Here is a 6,995-nt window from a genome sequence, read left to right as displayed (position 1 = left end):
AGGTAGCGTAGACCCCCCTCCCACCCCACACAACTTACCACACCTGCCGTCGCAGATGTCCGGGCCCCGGGAAATTCCGAGGAGGGGTCCGTATCCCCTCCTCCCCAGTGAAGGGTCCTATGGCCGCCTTCCCTTTCGGCGTCCCATCCTTAGATGGGACCGCCTCCCGTTTGAGGGGCCAATGGCCGCCTCCCCCCGGGCGCTCCCATCCGTAATGGGTGACGCCCAAACCTCTAGGGATCTTCCAATTACTGCTCACCGATCATGACCTTACCGCCACAGGCCCGGATAGTTGACCGGCTATCCGGACCCCCCACAAAACTCCTACTTAAAGGTCATGGCTACAAATTCTTCAACCAAGCTATGAAGTCTCCTATGAGTAAATCATTCCCCACCCGGGACAAATGAACCCCGTCCTCCAAATACATCTGATCCCCCCTGATACACCCATGCGGAATAGAATGCAATGTATTCGTACGAAACAATCTACCAAGTTTGTTATTTACTTTCTTCACAGAATGATTTAAAGCAGACACAGAATTAGCCCCCCGCCACACCTTCCGTGGGACCATGTGGGACCATGCAATTGTGCACCCAGGGACCCTCTTTGCCAACCAACTTACAGTGGATAATATTACCTCGAGAAGCACTCGCCGACCAATGGTCACCAAATCATTGCCCCCAAGATGCACTATGAGTATAGATGGCGGTGACCTCGTCCGCCCTAACAAACCCTCCATAAAAACCTGAAACTGGTCAATACAGAGCCCGCCCCTTCCGTAGAAGGTCACCCTGTACCCGTATTCCCCAGCCATGTGAATCATGTCACCTGCTTTGAATACGTCTGCGGCACGCCTCACGTATGAGTGGCCCACGACCCACACCACTCTGTCCACAGCCGGTGTCCTTTGACCGCTGGTTCCCAGGTGTCGGGTCGACTGCACAGTCTGCCCTGCCTCGTAAGCATGCGAAACTGTAAAACCAAACAAAAACAAAAAGCGTGAGTTCATGATATTAGCTTCACAACATGTGCAACCGCACGTACCGTTTATAACAATTCGAGGACCAACGGCCCAACTGTTTCACTTTATCAACACTCAGACCCCTGGCTGTGGCCTCAGTTGCAGCCCCTATCCTGAAGGAATGGGTCCCAAACTCGCACGGGTTTAACCCTGCGGCTGTAATCGCCATTGCAAGCACCCGTTGGAACTGAAACCTCGTCAGCGGGGTGGCATCGGCGTGCCTCAGTAAGCTTCCCCCCCATGCTGCCGCCCTCTGCGCCAAATATTCCTCAACGCAGGCTACCGGGCACATGGGCGATCCGGGAATCCGGCAGACCACTACACAATCGCCGTTTGCTCCTTGATCGGTCTTGGACCTGGCAAACGAGACTACTATTGTTTCCCCTTTAATGCAGATGTGCTCTCGGCACAGCCCCCCCGTATCCTGCTTATTCCTCGCTACCAGCTCGCTTACCCTCATAGCCCCATGGAATGCTAATCAAAAAGCGGCTCTAAACAGTACTGTCTCAGATTGAGATGAACATGTTGCAGGGAGTACTGACGTCAACAGGGCCAACCTTTCCAGACCTATCAGGTGCCTGTCATCCACTCTGCGACCCTCAAGGCGTTGCCACCCTCGCAGCACCTTCTGAACCACAAAAGACGCTGTGGGGTCCTGGAGACCATGAGCTTGTGCCATGAAAGAAATAGCGGCCCGGTGCCTCTGTGCCGTGGCTACTGATTTTCCTGCCTGACGTAAGGATAACAGAAACTTCAGGACATACTCCTCTTGGCCCCATAGCTCCCCCCCAGCAGAACCCAAAAAGGACCAATAGGAACGGAACGCCCCTTCGTATGCCTTCCTTGTTCTGGGAGCTAGACTCTCTCCCACGAGGTCTTGTAGTCCGGGGCACCGAGAGACCAGAGAGCTTCGGGAAAAGGTGCCGCCACCGGGTCCGCTCAGGGTAGGAAACCCCAGAAGGCCTGCATACGGGAACGAGAAAGCGCATCAGCTGCTGCTTCGTTCCGTCTCGAGCTCACGTGCAACGCGGGGGTGCAGCTTCAGAGCACAGGAACAAGAGGATGCTTCCTTGGCTTGTCGCTCCTTTTATCCTTCTTCGGGCGGGCGTAGACCCTCCTTCAATCCGCCCCCCGGGCGTGGCTGGCGGTGTTGGTGCCTAGGACAACCCCTTCTTGGGCGGGAAAAGGCGCGCCCCAGCTACGCCGCTTCGGGCATACCAGCCGGGACACGCCTCCCGCCCAAAATGGTTTCCCGGGGAGATCGGGGTACTCCACCATACGTTCGGGGGGACCGAGTGGTCGCCCCTTTCCAGGAGGGAGGGCATTCCAAAAGCTGGGGGCCATCCCTAAGAAGGATCATTTGTATTTTTTTGTCTTGTGGAATTTTTGTGGTTTCAGGAGGAGAGTTTGTGCGCTTCTTGTTGTTCTTGAGCCTCCTGAGATTGTCAATTTCTGTGCGATGAAACTAGGCGAATTGTGGTGTATGGCCTTATGAGTAATGCACGCTATTTTCAGGTGTATTCTGGCTTCATAGGGTAACCAGTTCAGAGATATTAAGTCGGGGGAGATGTTTGAGCGTTTTTTTGATCCAGTGATGAGTCTTGCTGCAGCATTGATAGAAGCTCTTAGTGGTGCGGTTGTAGATAGGGGGAGGCCGCAGAGTGTGGTGCTTCCATAATTGATCCGAGGGATAACTAGCGCTTGGACCGCAGTTCGGAAGTCGTTGGCTGGGAGGAAGGGTTTCAGCTTCCTCAAGGTGTTGATTTGGAAATTAGCTCCCTTTGTTGCATTGCTGATATGTCGTTGCATATTCAGATTGGAGTCCAGGGTTATACCTAAAGATTTTGCTGAGTCTACAATGATGGGTTGGAAGTTGAATGCATTGAGGTGTTTAAGCCAATCCTGAGCGATGTGGATTTTGGCGGGGGAGCTATTAGTGAGAACTCAGTTTTTAGAGCATTAAGTTTGAGGTGATTCTCTGCCAACCATGTCTGTGTTTCCTTAAGAGTTGAGTTGAGAAGTTTGATGTCATCCAGGGATTGTAGTTTGAGGTAGAGTTGGGTGTCGTCAGCATACATGTGGAATTGCACATTAGAGGCATGAAGCAGTACAGTGAGTGGCTCCATGACTAGATTGAAAAGTGTAGGGGATAAGGCTGATCCTTGCGAGGCAGTAAGGGCTGGAAAAAGTGTTGTTGATTTTGAATTTCTGAGCCGATTGTGGAGGAAGAAGGTGAACCATTTGAGTACTGTTCCAGAAAGACCCATTCTGGTGTTCAGCAGATCGAGTAAGTTCTCGTGTTTGACCGTGTCGAATGCTGAAGACAGGTCGAGAAGGATGAGGAGGCAGGTACCATTTTGGTCAAGAATTTGAAGTGCATCATCAATAATGTGAGTCATGGCTGTTTCTGTGCTGTGGCCTGCGCGGAAGCCAGATTGGTGTCGGTTGAGGAGGTCAAAGTGATCGATGTGTTTTGTCCGTTGGAGGTGAACACATTTTTCTAACAGTTTGGCTAAGGTAGGAATGTTGGAGATAGGGCGATAATTATTAAGGTCAGTAGGGTCAGCTGTGGGTTTCTTGAGTATGGGCGATACTTGTCCCACTTTGAGGGAGTCTGGAATGCATCCTATTTGGAAAGAGCTGTTAATGATTTTGGTCCAGAGAGGTAGAAGCCATGGGATAAGATCCTTTACAGCATTAGCAGGTAGAGGGTCCGAGGGGTGATTGGAGGGCTTCTGGGTGCCCAGGATCTTGCCTATGGAATCTTCTGTGCAGGTGTCAAAGGATGACCAGGACGCATTGTTTTTTAGTTTGATGGGGGTTTTGCTGAGGGGGCTAGAGTATAGGTTTAGATGAATAAGATCATTCTTGATGTTGGTTGTTTTTAGATTGAAGAAGGTAGAGAATTCTTCACAGGAAGGTAGGGTGTTGGATGTGTTCAGTAATCGTTGTGGTTCGTCCTTGGATTGCGATTTGATTAGTTCAAAGAGTTTTTTGGGGCGGTTTATTGGTTGGTCAAGTTGAAGGCTAAAGAAGTCGGCCTTTGATCGTTTGATTTTCCTGAAGTAAGCATTTCTCTTTTTCTTTACTGCATTGAGGTGAAAAACTGAGGGGGTAGATCTCCAATTACATTAAGCTAATCTCATAGCTCATCTGTCATCGTTGAGCAGACCGTCGTACCATGGTTTAGAGATTTTGGAGGAGACTCTTTTTGACTGAAGGGGTGCAACTTCGTTGACTATCGTGGTCATTGATTTGAGGTAATGATCGGTGAGCGCCTGAACATCGTTGTTACCGGTGGGGGGAAGGAGAAGGTTGTAGCTGGGTGATGGTAAGGAGTTGGGATTGAGTTTCTTCCGGTCTCTTTTCCAGGTCTTGGGTTTGGAGGATTGGGCTGGACAAAGTTTCACATATTTATTGATTAAGAATGTGATAATGTGGTGGTCAGACCAGTCACAGGGTTGGATTAAGTCTAGTTGGGTGGCATCACCTTTGGAGATGATGAGGTCCAGGATAAAGCCTTTGTCCTGAGTGGGGCTGTTGCAGATTTGGGTGAGGTCTAGGGTGTTGAGGAAGTTTTTGAGACTGTTGACCACCGAGTCATTGTGATCATTCCAGTGAAGATTGAAATCACCAAGGAATATTTGTGTAATTTGTCGACCCAAGTTCGTTGTGATCATGTCCATGAGGTGTTCAGTGAAGGTGAGGTTGTCTTCTGGTGGGTGGTAAATGATATGGAGAGAGCAAACTGGATTGCCCACACTGTTGACGTTGAGACATATGTGTTCACAAGAGGAAAAAGTAGGGGAGATGGCTCTAGTTACTGGGAGGTTACTCCTGTGAACACATGCTATACCACCTCCTGTCCTGCAGACCCTGTCTAATCTGATGATGTGATAGTTAGGGGGAACTAAAATGTCAATGAGCGGGGAGGAGGATTCTGTTAACCAGGTTTCGGTGAGTATGATAAGGTCTAGATCACGTGCGATTATGAGGTCGGCTATGTCCGATGCGTGTCTGGGGGCAGATCTACAGTTAAGTAGTGGGGTGATGATGGAGGCGGAGGAGTCCAGAGTGAGGGTGACTTTTGTGAGATTATTAGAGATGGTGACTCTATTATTTTGAGTAGGGGGCCTGTGAGGGTTAGAATGGATAGTAGGGATGGGGAGGTGTGTGGTGGCTTTGCGGGCCATGGAGGTGGAATCATAGGAGTGTAGGAGGGCACGTATGTCATAACATGTCAATGTATTGATGCATCGGGAAGGTCAGGTGGAAGAGCTATGGGCAGGGATGGAGGTCCAGAGAGGAGGGTTGTGTGTGTATGAACATGTAGATGGGGTGGGGGGCTGGTGGGGTAGGTGGGTACCGGGTAGAGAAGGGTGTCTAATATGATTTGTAAATAGCTCTTTGAATGTTTGTAGCTCGTCTTTAATTTGGAAGAGGGTGGTCATAATCTTGTCCAGAGTGGAGTTAGTGACGGTGGTGGTGGGGATGGTAGAGCGTAGCAAAAGTTGAGGAGATTGGACTCTGTTTGGTGTGAGACCTGAAAGGGGCCGGGAAAGAGTATGGGGCGGAGGTGGGTAGAGTTTGGTATGTGTTAGGCGTGGGTATAGTGGACGTAGGGGCATGTGAAGGAGGGAGAGGAGATGGTGTAGGAGTTTCCATGGTGGGTACTTGTGTGGTTATACTGCCAGTGTGTGGGAGGGGTAACAAGGTGGGGGGTGGTGTGGGAGGAGGGGAAATGGGGGTGGTATAGGAGGGGGGCATATTGGTGATATGGGGTGAGGAGGTGGGGAAAGTGGGGGTGGTAGTGAGGGTTAGGAGTGAGGGGGGACTAGGTGTGAGATGGGGGGAGGAGAAGATGTGAGAGGAGGAGGGGAGACTGGATTTGAGAAGAGGGGGTGGTGATGGGGGAGTGGGGACTCGGTGTGAGTGGTGGAGGGGTGGTGATGTTGTGAGGGGAGGAGGAGGGGGGACTAGGTGTGAACGGAGGGGAAGGGGTGAGGGTGGTGGGGGTAATAGTTATGGGAGGAGGAGGGGCGGCAACGGAGGAGGGGGGGCTAGATAGGAGAGGAGGCGGGGTGGTGATGTGAAAGGAGGGGGGAGGGCTAGTTGTGGGAGGTGACGGGCTGGAGATGTAGCAGGAGTAGGGTGGACTAAATGTAAGAGGGGGAGGTGATAGAGGAGGAGGGGATACATTTGAAGGTTGGCAGGGAGGTGGTAGGGGAGGGGGCTAGATGTAGGAGGGGGAAGGGTGGTGCAAGAGGAAGAGGGGCTGGGAGAAAGGAGAGGCTTGGATCTCTTTAATAATATGAAATATGTTATCAAATAGGTTAAGGCTATGTTACGTGGATTGAATGAGGATAGTGCCGTTATTGTAGATAGTGATGGTTGCTGTGGCATGGAAGAGTTGTGATGATGTAATAGACATCCAAAGACCATGTGCGGACTTCTTCATGGAGGAAGTCATGAGTAGGGATAGGAAGGCTTTCCTCCATTGTGCTCTACGTTTGGTGTAGAAGATGATATTGGTAGTCGTGGGTCCAAATCGAGGTGAGAAATAAGGATCTGCAAAGGGGGTTTCTGGGTGGGATTTCAGGAAGCTGTGTTTGAAGGTGTTCGCTGATTATTTTGTGAGCTTGGGGGGGTAAATGATTTTGTATGTGTGGGTGCCTGTGAGTTCCATTGTGAGAAAAGAGGTCTATGTAGGGTGAATGTGTGGTATTGTCTTGGGTAGGTAGTGACTGCAGAGAATGAGTAGGATGCCTGAGGAGGGACTAGCCTAGGGCTAGTCAGGACTAGACTAAGATGGCCGACACCTTGGGGAAGAAAGAGAGTGGCTATGAAGGAAAGTAATAGCTGAAGGGATTGTATATAGGGCAGTAACAGCCGAGGAGGGTGTGATTCGGAAGCCTGCAGTGGGACTAGTCTAGGACAGGTTTAAGACAAGTCAAAGATGGCCGACACCTTAGG

The sequence above is a fragment of the Lissotriton vulgaris genome, unplaced genomic scaffold (assembly GCF_964263255.1).
Source record: "Lissotriton vulgaris unplaced genomic scaffold, aLisVul1.2 SCAFFOLD_288, whole genome shotgun sequence".
Lineage (NCBI taxonomy): Eukaryota > Metazoa > Chordata > Amphibia > Caudata > Salamandridae > Lissotriton > Lissotriton vulgaris.
Note: the sequence above shows the minus strand (reverse complement) of the source record.